The sequence below is a fragment of the Lepidochelys kempii genome, chromosome 9, assembly GCF_965140265.1.
Source record: "Lepidochelys kempii isolate rLepKem1 chromosome 9, rLepKem1.hap2, whole genome shotgun sequence".
Classification (NCBI taxonomy): Eukaryota; Metazoa; Chordata; order Testudines; family Cheloniidae; genus Lepidochelys; species Lepidochelys kempii.
The window spans coordinates 27,297,421-27,310,444 of NC_133264.1; the positions used below are offsets into that span (position 1 = coordinate 27,297,421).

The 13,024-nt window shown below is 46.8% G+C and overlaps 1 protein-coding gene across 13 annotated transcripts in view; it reads right to left on the minus strand.

The window, feature by feature from the left end:
- Positions 1-13,024, minus strand: part of MED12L (mediator complex subunit 12L) — a 321,153-nt gene that overhangs the window by 113,705 nt on the left and 194,424 nt on the right. The window lies entirely within an intron of this gene.

Genomic DNA, 13,024 nt, shown 5'->3' on the forward strand with positions numbered 1-13,024 from the left:
TTGAACACTGTCACTCCCGAGGTGTACACACTGTCAAGCCACTTAGTGCGCAGAAACTGTGAACTTGTAGCACTGTAAAAAAGCTAGCCCAACAAGAGGAATAGCACTTTCTGCGCCAGGACTACAGCATTGCGGTCCCAACGTAGACACCCTGGTCAATTGCAGCGCTGCGACTGGCCTCCAGGAGGTGTCCCACAATGCCTGTTTCTGTCTCTCTCTGGTCATCGGTTTGAACTCTACTGCCCTGAGGTGACCAACCCTCATCTCTGCCCCGTAAATTCCTTTGGAATTTTGAACGTCCCCCTCCTATTTGCTCGGTGATGCGTGCAGTGGTCTCAGTGCATCTTTCCAGATGGCCATGCCTGCTCCATGCACCAGGCGATCCCTCGCTTGGAGCAATGCCAAGCTGGTGGACCTCATCAGCATTTGGGGAGAGGAGGCTGTCCAGACCCAGCTGTGCTCCAGCCATAGGAATTATGATACCTATGAACAGATTTCACAATGTATGACAGAAAGGGGCCATGACCGGGACACACTGCAGTGCAGGGTCAAAGTGAAGAAGCTGCGGAACACCTACCACAAGGGGTGAGAAGCTGTGCCCATGAGCTGCCAATTCTACAAACAGCTGGATGTGATACTCAGTGGCGACCTCACCTCCACTACAAAGGGCCCTGTAGATACTTCGGTGGCTTACATGCCAGTCGAAACTGGACCAAGCCAAGAGGAGAAAATCTTGGATGAAGACTGGAGGGGTAGGGGGACCCAGAGGCAGAGGATGACTAGGAGGTCAGAGATGCATGCAACCAGGAGCTCTTTTCTACCCCAGAGGAGGCTAGCCAGTCACAGCTGTCAGGGTTGGCGAAGCGCAAACAGGAGAGGAGGCCCCGGTAAGTGAATCTGATTTTGGGAATCGCTGAAATGAGTTGTTGCGGGCAGGAGGGTTGCAGAACACAGACTAGGCATGCGGTGGGAGACAAGACTGAGCGGTGGAACAGGCTGTTGATTGACTCCCTCACGTCACAGGAATCTCCCTCAGATCTCGAGGAAACTCTCATGCAGATACTGGGCAATTCACTGCTGCAGGTTCTTCAACAGAGTTGCTTTGTTTCTTGCCCCGTTAACGGTAACTTTCCCGCATCACTGTGCTATCACGGGAGGGTGAGGGGAGACCATTGCTGCACACAGGTGAGCCGCATAAGGGCCTGGGACAAAGGCGCAGTCTTGGAAAAAATCGTCCCTTGATTCTCTGCTCACCCCCAGCAGCGAGGTATCATCCCTAATGGGGGAGGGATAACTCAGTGGTTCGAGCATTGGCCTGCTAAACCCAGGGTTGTGAGTTCAATTCTTGAGGGGATCATTTAGGGATCTGGGGCAAAAATTGGGGATTGGTCCTGCTTTGAGCAGGGGGTTGGACTAGATGACTTCCTGAGGTCCCTTGCAACCCTAATATTCGATGATTCTATGATCACATCCTGTGGAAAGCGTGGTGACAGGAATGATTATCAGGCCTCATCTACAGTGCTGGCTCTTCCAAAGAGCCACATGCCCAGTGTACAGTAGGGTCCAGGAAGAGTGATTTACCCTGCCCCTGCAGCTACTTGCCATTTTGGGGGTCTTGTGGCTCATGCGTGCTTGCTCGGGGTCAGCCAGTTAGTAACAGGTGTAAGAGTACTGGCTGTGTTTTAAATCACTGAATCAGTGTTCTCTATGTTGCAGACAACACTGTTTCTGTAAAATGCTGCATTTAAACTTCACAGAGATTACCTTGGGAGCCCAGCCTCCCTCTTTGTTATCGCCGGTTGAGCAGAATTAGGAAGCAGCCAAGAACTAAGGAGAACTTTCTGCATTTTGTCCTTCCCCCCAAGGAGCGGCGGGATAGCAAGAAGAGGGACCGAAAGGAGAACGCGGCACGCCAGAATGAAGCCACGGAGAGGCTCTTCAAGTTTATGGAGCACCACGCAGACATGCTCCAGGCGATACTAGCTCTTCAAACTGAGCAGCTCCGCACCCGCCCTCTCCTGCAGCCGCTGTCGTAAAACTCTTTCCCATGCACCCCCCAGACACCGCCAACACACTCTTATCAACCTCCTGGCTCCAGTGTATACCCGCAGCATTCCACTCCTCCCCCATCACAGTCCAGCCCTGCGGACTCCCAGTACCCACTGCACTCAACACCCGTCCCTCTGCAGTTTGGCCCTGCTGAAGCACAGTACCCGCTGCACTGTACTCCAAAGGAGAAGGTTGGATATGGTCCCTGGACATACACAAATCTTTAGCCATCCCGGGACCCTTCCTCCTCCTGGGACCTTCCCTTTCCCCATTCCCCTCACTGCTGATGCTTTTTTTGTTTGACTCTCTCCTCTGGTTGTTGTCTTTTAATAAAAGAATTGTGTTGGTTTGAAAGCAAACTTTATTCTATTAATTGAAAGCAGAATGAGGACTGCAAAGCAACATACAATTATGTTAAACCCACATATTGCATCATCTGCACCAATCACTTCCTAGCATTACAAGCACTGCACTCCCGAGCATCGCAACAAATATTAGTGGTTTTCAGCTTCAAATTGCTGCCTCAAGGATTCCCTAGTCCTTATGGACCCATGCTGCACCCCTCTAATAGCCCTGGTCTCTGGCTGTTCAAACTCAGCCTCCAGGCTCTGAGCCTCTGCAGTCCAGCCCTGAGTGAAGCTTTCACCCTTCCTTTCACAAATACTATGGAGTGTACAGCACATTGCTATAAGCCTAGGAATATTGTCATCTGCCAGGTCCAGCTTCCCATAGAGACAGCGCCAGTGGGCTTTTAAATGGTCAAAGCACGCTCAACAGTCAGTCTGCACTTGCTCAGCCTGTTGTTGAACCGCTCCTTGCTGCTGTCAAGTTGCCCCGTGTATGGTTTCATAAGCCATAGCATTAAGGGGTAGGTGAGGTCTCCCAGGATCACAATGGACATTTCAACTTCCCCTACAGTGATCTTCTGGTCCGGGAAGAAAGTCCCGGCTTGCAGCTTCCTGAACAGGCCGGTGTTCCGAAAGATACGTGTGTCATGCACCTTTCCAGACCAGCCGATGGTAATGTCTGTGACACACCCATGGTGATCCACAAGCACCTGAAGAACCATTGAGAAATACCCCTTGCGATTAATGTACTCTGTGGCTAGGTGGTCTGGTGCCAGAATTGGAATATGCGTGTCATTTATTGCCCCGCTGCAGTTAGGAAAAGCCCATTTGTGCAAAGCCAGCCACAATGTCACGCATGTTGCCCAGAGTCATGGTCTTTCAGAGCAGGATGCGATTAATGACCCTGCACACTTCCATCAACACGACTCCAATGGTCGACTTTCCCAGTCCGAACTGGTTAGAGACCAATCAGTAGCAGGCTGGAGTAGCCGGCTTCCACAGTGCAATTGCCATGCACTTCTCCAACAGCAGGGCAGCTCTCATTTTCATGTCCTTGCACTGCAGGGCTGGGGGTGAGCTCATCTCACAGTCCCATGAATGTGGCTTTCCTCATGCAAAAGTTCTGCAGCCACTGCTTGTCATCCCTGATGTGCATCACAATGTGATCCCACCACTCAGTGCTTGTTTCCTGAGCCCAAAAGCAGCGTTCCATTCTGCTCAGCACCTCCGGGAATGCCACACGCAATCTCGTGTCATAGTTACTACGTGTGGCGAGATCAATGTCGCACTTCTCTTACCTTTTTAGTTTAAGGAATAACTCCACTGCCACTCATGACGTGTTGGTCAGAGGAAGCAGCATACTAGTTAATAGTTCGGGATCCATTCCTGCAGCCCAGAAAGGCAGGGTGCACAATACACAAACCATTGAAAGATGGCGCCAAATGTGGACAGAAGCACAGGGATTGCTGGGATAAGAAGCAATGCATCACGGGACACTGGGACAGGACCCAGGATGCCCCACAACCCCCTCCGCCTTCCCACAACTCTTAATGGCAGAAGAGAAAGAGGTGCTCTGTGGGATAGCTGCCCAGAGTGCAACGCTCCGAATACCACTGCAAGTGCCGCAAGTGTGAACACACTATTGTGCAAGCAGCTGACAGTGTGAACACACAACAGCGGTTTTCCTTCAGCGCTCTGAGTGGTGCTGTAACTCTGCCAGTGTAGACATGCCCACAGTCTCTGTGTCACACACGCTGTCGCACACAGTCTTCCATACTGACCTCCTAACACATACCTGTATTATTATTGTTGTTACTTTTTGGTATTTCCTACAATGCTCATATATTCTCTGTAATTTTATTCTTTCAAAGTGTGGGGTTTAGTTTTTTGACTGGTCTATGCACTTTGCAATTTTTATTTCTCGCTTTCTACTCAAAGAATTAAATTTAAAGTGTGAGTTCTAAAATGCCTAAAATGTCCTGGCTGGAGTAATTATCCCTATGGTGACTTTTTAAAAATATATATTATATCTAGCTTTTTTGTTTCCACTGGTGGCGCACATTACTTCATTACACATAACAAAATGTATTACGCACACGGATGGAAAAAATTAGAGGAACCATTGGTGCACACTCATGCATACACACAGTTTTAAACGTCCTCCCTGAAGCTACAGGCACTCAAGGCAAGCACAGGTAAAACGTACATTGTAAAACAGGCAATACTAAGACCAGACAAATTAAAAGCAGGGAAGGGTAAGACCAGAGTAATTAAAAGCTGGTGAGATGGGACAGGGTGGGGTGCGAGGGAAGCAATCTATGACACGAGAACTGATTAGTTCTTCTGGTCCACTGGCTGGTGCACTGAATGGGAAAACCCAACACTCTGCCTACTCCCCACCCACCTGCACAGGATGGGTAATAGCAATGCCACGGAAGCTGTTCTCCCTCCTACACTGCTACCAACAATGCAGGTAGCAGGCACAGGGAAGAAAAGGGCACACCTTGCACCATCCCTTATATCCCTACAGAGGTGCATTAGACCAGTCACAATCTAGCCTTTAACTGGTATCTTTTCACAATTCTCTAAGTGATTTCTACTGGACTGTTTTGCAAAATAAACTATAAAAACCTAGACAGGTAGAGTCTTGCTAGGCAGAGGTGCAGAGAAGAATATTCCATTGCACATCTGAAGAGGATCTTTCCACTATTTTACCATGGTGAGGACTTTATGTAGGAGTATGACGATCACGTCCATGCAGTGTCTGCTGGGCGGATACACTGATTTCAACTACCCTTGCATGGAGTGAAAGTGAAGTCTGGCATGCTGTGTGACAGAAGTCCATGAGGCTCTGTGTTCTAGAAGCCAGACATATTCTCACTGATTCTTGGGTGGGCTTGAAATTGATTGATGTTTGAAATCTCTCTTGTGGGAGGCAAGTCTCACCATCTCGGAGTAAAACAGTGCTACTGTGAACTCTGCGCTCTGAGTTGGAGTCAGGGTTGATTTCTGCCTGTAGACTATGAAATCTAGTGAGACAAAGAGCTTTAGAATTATTGGAACTGAGTTGGTCAGCTGTTGCGGTGATCCTCCTTGAGGAGGGAAGGCAGTCCTGCCAGGCGTACCCTGTCTTTATATAGGGAGGGCTGGGGGTTTTGTAGTCACCTCTCTAAGTTTTTCATTCAGAGGGGACTCCTGTACCAGGCCCATTGATAAGTCACAGGACACTGTATAAAGTTTCAATACTGAGACAGTCAGTACTGAGACAACAGGTATTGCAGAGGTAATCGGTACTGAGGCGTAAGGTACTGCTACAATAATAGAAGGACTCAATGTAGGGCTTGGTGCCATGGGATTAGTACTGAGGGTAGCATGGTCTGCTGATTTAGAAGTTACTGTATGCGCTGCCTTGAAAGTCAATGCCAGGGTACCAGAATGGGCTCTCTCAGCATATTGGTCCTTGGAAGTAGGAGCCCGAGAGGAGTCATGCAGCTAATGACCCTTCAGTCTCTTGCTAGGTGACAGAGAGGAAATCTGCATGTGTGCTCATCCTTACAACATTGCTTCTGTCTGCCCCCTCAAATGTCAATGCTGACGAAGGAGTGGACGAATGGTGCCTATGAGTGGATGTGGCCCAGAACCTCAAAGTGTTACCAGGTTCAACAGGGCACTTACTAAGAGAATGCCTGCATTAACTTCTTTAACCAGAATAGGTTTCAGTTTTGCCTCCCTCATTCTCTGGTAAACTTGGGAAAAGTGCAACTAACAGAGCATCACACTGGGACATCTCCAAGACACAGCAGGCACAAAGTGCACCCATGGCTGATGGCACTGAAGCACCACATGAGGGACAGATCTAAATTCCTGGTGATTTCATTTCTGCCATTACTCTGGGGTGGTCCTATAATAACTCAACTTTCTAGTCTTTATACACTGTACTTATTTAACCAATCGACCTAAAAAGAAAACTACACTATCACTGACTGTGCTAATACATCATACAGTGTGCAGAGTAAGCAGATACTGCAAGGGATCGATCTCTCTCTGCCTTGGGTGGTAAGAAGGAACTGAGGGGTGGTTTGGCCCACTCTGCCCTTTATGACCTTGGGTGGGGAGAGGGGCACTTAGGGCACAGGCACGATCCCAACAGACACTGCTGCCCAAAAGAACACAATCATTCTAGCATTTGGCACCTGGGCACCAAGAATGGTATCTGTGTGAACAATCACTCAAAGTAGCACTCACAGTTTCTCAGAGGAACACTGTGCCTAGCTACTGTACATCAGCTGTGAGAAAGCACTTCGAAGCAGAGTATCCAGAAATTTCTAAAAGCAGCACAGAAAGGGTTAAATAGAAAACACCATGTATTCAGAATTGTGATCCAGCCGCAAACCACAAGGACCATGCAAATAAAAATGGAGTACCATGCAGACCCAGGATGATAAGCACAGAAGGTGGCATCTCTGCAGGCTGCTAAGTTCCATATTGTCCTCAGGGAAATAACAGTAGCTAACAACCAGTCATTTCCACTGTGGAAGATTTGGGAGATCAATAAGTCTGTAAAGAATCTATTAGCACAATGGACTTCATACGTGAATGACAGATCTTTAAAACTACACTTTACTCTGACGCACACAGCACATGGCTCCACCGTATTTACACTTACGAAGTCAGGAGGTTTAAACAGTGACTTCACCACAGAAGCTGTGGAGTCAATGCTCTTAAAGGGCAATTTACTATCAAGTTCAATGGGAATTTTGACATTGGCTTCCATGGAAGCAGAATAGGATTATTAAAAAGAAATGCATGCATCACAACGAACATTACAATAACTTCAAATAGAGGTTGCCCACATTAGTGACAACAAATTGGTTAACTGGGTCTCACATGGCGCTGTCCTGGGGAAGTGGTTATCTAGCTAAGAAGTAGGACTGCTGAGTGAGGCTGAGTCAGCCTTTGAAAGATCTGAATGAGCAGCAGCGTCCATACCGATGCTTATCAATGGTCAAGTTTAGGCTCACACGTGCAGTATCAGCAAAAATATCTCAGTGAAGAAAGTATGATTTCACGGCACAATTGAAGGCTGCTTATGGCCTACATTTAAAAATAAAACCAACTCACGATAAGTAAACTCCAGGTGGAGTGATTATTCAGCAGACTTTAATGCCCAGTCCTTCACTGCAATATTAAAAAGGTTATTCTTGCCTCTAGTTCCCTTCACTCTCTGGAGACAATTTCCCATGCCACGCAGTTATCGAATAGAGTTCACACACATGACCGTGCAACTCTCATGATTTTGTAGTTGAGCAAATCTGTGGTTCTTCGTGCTTACTTAAGACAGGATTTCCTATTACTGGTGAAATAGTTATGGGAACCCCTGATAGTCATGGGCAACGTAACAATCAGGAAACGTTTCACTTAAAGACCTTTTAGCACTGTGTTGAAATATACAGGAATTCACACACAAAAACTAATACTAATGTTGCAGTGAGAGTCCGATTGTTATGTTGGAAAACATTCCATATACTGAGAGAAGGGAGGACAGAACAAAGGTAATAACTTCAAACACCACACTGATTGTCAGAGGCTTTGCATACAGCGGAGGGCCAGCATGTTTGGCTATATTGCTGTTTTCAGCAGCTTGATCCAATAAGTGCTTCTCTCTAACAGAAGGGAAGACAAGAATGTACACAGTACTAGCTTTCCTAAACATCAGGTGGGAAAGGGGAAGGAGAGAGACAAGAAAAAGGGAAGTGGGGATGTTTGTTGATGGACCAACTGACCACACTCTCCAAAATCTTTGCTCCAAACTTCTGTCAGAGAAGCTACTGCACAGCAATCCTTTGTCGTATACAGGGTACATCTGCACAGTCTACATAACACACTAAATCTGGACTTTGACTCAGATTTAAGCCAAAGACCCCCTTTCCATTCACACAGAAATTAGTCTGACTAGGGCCAGGAACCCTTCTGGACTCAAGCCTGCCGTCAGAGTGGTGCTGTGACCCGGGACAGAGCCTCGACATTTTGCAGTGTGGACGCCGCTCAAGTCCAGATCACCAGACTTGGGTCTGGAGAGTCTGACAATGCTATCCCACAATCCCCTGTGCTGTGCTTCCGAGCCCTTCAAATCCAAAACTTGGCACTCACTTCCCCAGAACCCGAAGCAACCTCCTGATTCAAATGCAACCTCTTGGCATTTGACCCTTCATTTCATGCGGACTGCTCAACTGGAAACAACACAGTCAGTCAACACTAATGTGCATTAGCTATGCCCAGCAGCAAGATGGAGTCTGACATCAAAAGCACACAGCTAGTTGACCAAAGGAACATAGCTGGCTTCTATTTAACCTCAGTTATCAAGCAAGCAATACACTTGACTTCACCAAGAGCACAAGGAATGATCATGTCTATAAAATTATATTGGCACGACTGGCAGCATTAGAGATCGACTGGACAGCAGAAGAATACAGAGAGTGAATCATGTGGCTGAAGACAGACTACCACGGAGTCAAGGATGCCAGCTCATGGGCCTATGAAGTTATTAATACAAACTGGGATTTTTGTGATTTTCTATTCAGGGCAGAAACCACACCACTTCTCTATTGACCTTCTGCCTCCCACCGCTCCCCACCGCCGACGCCACATAGTTTCAAAATGCACACGGCGAAAAGAGGAAAAATGTTAAACAAGCAGTTACCCATGAAATTTTTACTAGTTACTCACTGACTGTTATAAGTGTGGGTTTGGACTCCACAATTCACAGCCTCACATACCCCTCCCACATAATATCACATGCCTTATAAATCCGCACCCAAACTGTCCTAGACTGCCCATGAACTGAGTCCCTAAAAACCTGGCTCTTATGAATGCAAACCAAGCCACATTATGCATCTGATCCATCGCTTGCTTTAATGTCTGAGTCCAAGTTACAGCAAAGGGTGGCTGGCTGACTGTATTAGGGATCCCAATGGCTGGCCGTCAGTCAGGGGTTGTCCAGGGACACAGTGTGCTCGTAAGGAGGCTGTACCGTGTCTTTGTGCTAAATCAGTAGAAGCTTTCACCCATTGCTGGTTGGTGATGAAAGTGAACTTCTCACAGAGTAGGAACTCCAAACAGTCTTATGTTCTGGGACAGAGCATTCTTATTTGGGCTGCCTCTAACTCTCAAGCCCCCTCCATTCCATGACATGCTGTTGGGTCTCCAGATGCCTAGACAGCTCCTTACCATACATAGATGGCTGGCCCCAAACAGGAGTTCATACTTCCACTTGGGGACCTCCAAAAGGTCAGTGTTCTCCAGAGCCTACCCTGCCTGACTGGACCGAACAATCATCACTAGTAACTAGACCTCTCATAAGTGTGCCCCAAACAACTCCTCTCCCACCCCCACCCCCCGCCCACCCCGAAGACGATATAGAAATAATTTGAATTGAATTTTCAATTTGTCTCTTACCATGATGTCTGCTAGTTTTTAATGCTGCTCAAAAGGATATCCAAAATGATAGTGTTTTTGGTGTGAATAGAACAGAATACATCCCATTGATAAATTCTGATCTTGAATTAAAGCAGCCCCTTTCATAAAGTGTGAAATGTATTTTTTATTGTGCTCAAATAATAATTTTCTCTCTCTCTCTCTCTCTCTCTCTCTATTTTCAAGGCCCTTCCAAACACATGGTATCAGGAGCCTGTGGGTGCAGACTAATCTACTGTGGGGTAAGAAAAAGAGTGTGAGATGAGCTGGTAGGAGACCTGCTACATAAAATTAATTAGCAGGTACAGAAGGACCACGTGGATTACCAAAAGCATAAGGATGCATACAGGGTGGAGAGACACACAGAGGCTGCCCAGCATGAGGAGAACTGGCAGACAGATTCATGGAACATGACTGCAAGCTGAGGGAGGAAGACAGAGCACAGCAGCAGGAGCTGTTCAAGCAATTACTTGCACTCATGGCTACCTGACTGCAGGCTCAAGTGCCACCTTCAGCTCCTGCACCTGACCCACAGCCTGAGTCTCCTCTCCATTATTGTGCCCTGCAGAGGATTTCTGGTTCTTATGACATGTAAATACTCATGTAAAATAAAATGTTGAATTTGCACACAAGGCTGCAACCACAAGTTTTATTAAATGTCATACTAAAAGTGGCACAAACTTTCATGAGTGTCATCCCATGCCCAATCTCAAACTTTCGTAATAAAAATTTATAAACTCATCACAGTATTCCATAAACTGTAAATGGCAGTACCTTGCCAGTATGGATACAACGCATAACCCATCTCTATAATTCATAATGCACAATACCAACACATTTACAAAAATCTTCCCACTGCTGGCCCACACTCATACACAGAGCAACCTCAAATACCATTTCATTTCCCCTCATGTATGGGACAGTGAAAGCACAGTAAGCATGCACTAATCATGACAGGTGCACTGTCTGACTGCGTATACTGGTTCAGCAATCCAGCAGTGCCCAAGTCCATTCCTGGTGAAAAGATTCCCCGATCTCCTCTCAGACATTGGGCAGAGTGCAGTAAGCCACAATAATGCTGACTGCATTAATGACACTGGCATCCAGAGGTTGTGAAGGCAGTGCCAATGGGATTTCAGTCTGCTAAATGCACATTCCATCACCATTCTACAGGTACTGAATATATATAGTTGAACCTTCTTTTGCCAGGTCATTTGAAAATAGCGTATGGTTTCCAAAGCCATGTCAACAGGGGATAGGGTCCCCTAGAATAACAGCGGGGATAGTGACTCCATTTATAACAAAGTCACAGCTTCTCAATGAAGGTAAAATCCAATCTCCGAGCACTGTGGCATTGTGCACCCTACCAGTGCATTCCCACTGATGACTCTACTCCTATGGTCAACCAGGGCCTGCATAATAATGGAGTATCCTTTGTAGTTTATGTACTCATGTACATCTTGAAGAGGGCACCCATCAAGGGTCCTTGTGCAGTCTGGAAAGCCTATTCTCTGAAAACCTGCAATTATTTCAGGAACATTTGTAATGCCCACTATTTTGGGGTGCATCAAGAGTCCTGATCACCTCATAAACCTCCAACACCACAACCCCCACAGTTGATTTGCCAGCTCCATACTGGTTAGCCACAGACCTGTAGCACTCTGAGGTATCCATCTTCCAGATACCTATAGTGACTTGCTTCTGGATCAGCATGGCCCCCATCATGTGTGCACCCTAGCGCTGAAGGGTTGGGGCAAGCTGCTCACAGACTTTCAAGAACGTCTGCTTCTTCACATTAAAGTTCTGGATCCATGTCCGCAAGACGGTGTGATCCCACCTATCTGTGCTTCTGGCCCTGCTCAGGAAGCACCGGTCAACACAAGGGAAGCTGCAGCTAAGCCAACAGGTATGAGCAGCATCAGCTGGTTTGGAGCCGGCACGGAGCTGGCACGTCAGTATCCTCCTCCAAGAGATGCCTTGGCAGTTCAAAAACCTGCCGCTGAAATGTCCACAAGCATCTCACAGATGCTCCATCTGTGTCCCAAAAATAGGGCTGAGAGCATGAGGCAGAAAAGTCTTTCCACCAGGGTGCATCCATCTTGGCTTTGCCTGCAGGAAGCATATGGACACAAAATGGCCCAGCTAGATGTGTTTGTGGGCTACAACCACCCAAAATGCTTCCAGTCAATTGCCCCAGGACAGACAGACAAGTTCTCCCATAACCCACTATGAAAAAAGCACAAGCAGCTTCCGCTGGTGAGGGCACTAGGAACCTTGGGATACAATAGCACACCCCCACAGAAAATAAAGTTCTGACTCAAAGCTGACTACTGCAGTTTGGACATGCCAGCACAAATGTGAAGGCCAGGTTTCCATTGCAGTGTGGACACTTAAGCACGGACTTGGAAACAAGTCCACAAGACCAGGTCCCATAGAACTGGGCTTAGTGTGCCATGTAGACAGAACCCCTGTAATCTGACTTCCCCACACAGCAGAACCATAAGGTTCCACTGCTTTATGGTCCTTCTGCATCAGGAGCAGAAATAAGTGCAGCTGTGTATCTGTAACAGAACACTGGAAACAGCTTTCCTATGAACTGGTATATGCAATTGAGTTAATGAACAGTACAGTAACAGAACTATTACTGTGTAGATTAAATTATGCTTTTGTTAGCATCATGCATTTTTTAAAGGGAAAGACAGTAACAACAATACAATATTTCTTTCTGTTCCCCTTCTCCTCTCTCGCTTTCTGTTTTTTAAGTATATATATTTGCTCAATAGGTACTCAGGGTCTAAGAAATGGTTTTAATGTCATTAAATCTGCAGTAGGCGGATATTGGATAGCCTGCCCACAGGGAAAGTTTCCTCTGAACTTTCAAAAGTTAGAGGTGCATATGACAGATTTGGAGTTGCCAGAAATAATTTATGAATATTATTTGCTGACCGGGTGATTGTGATGTCCACTGTATGCATCTATTTAGTTAACAGGATTACCCAAAAATGCATACAGGAAAGAGGAGGAAGGGTGGGTCCTGATAGATACTTATCAACAAACACTTCTGAGACAATACAAGAGCAATTCATCACTTTGATTCTCTGGTGTGACCACCCGCTGGGCTTCCCAGGAATGAACCAGTCCCTGAAGAGGAGGTG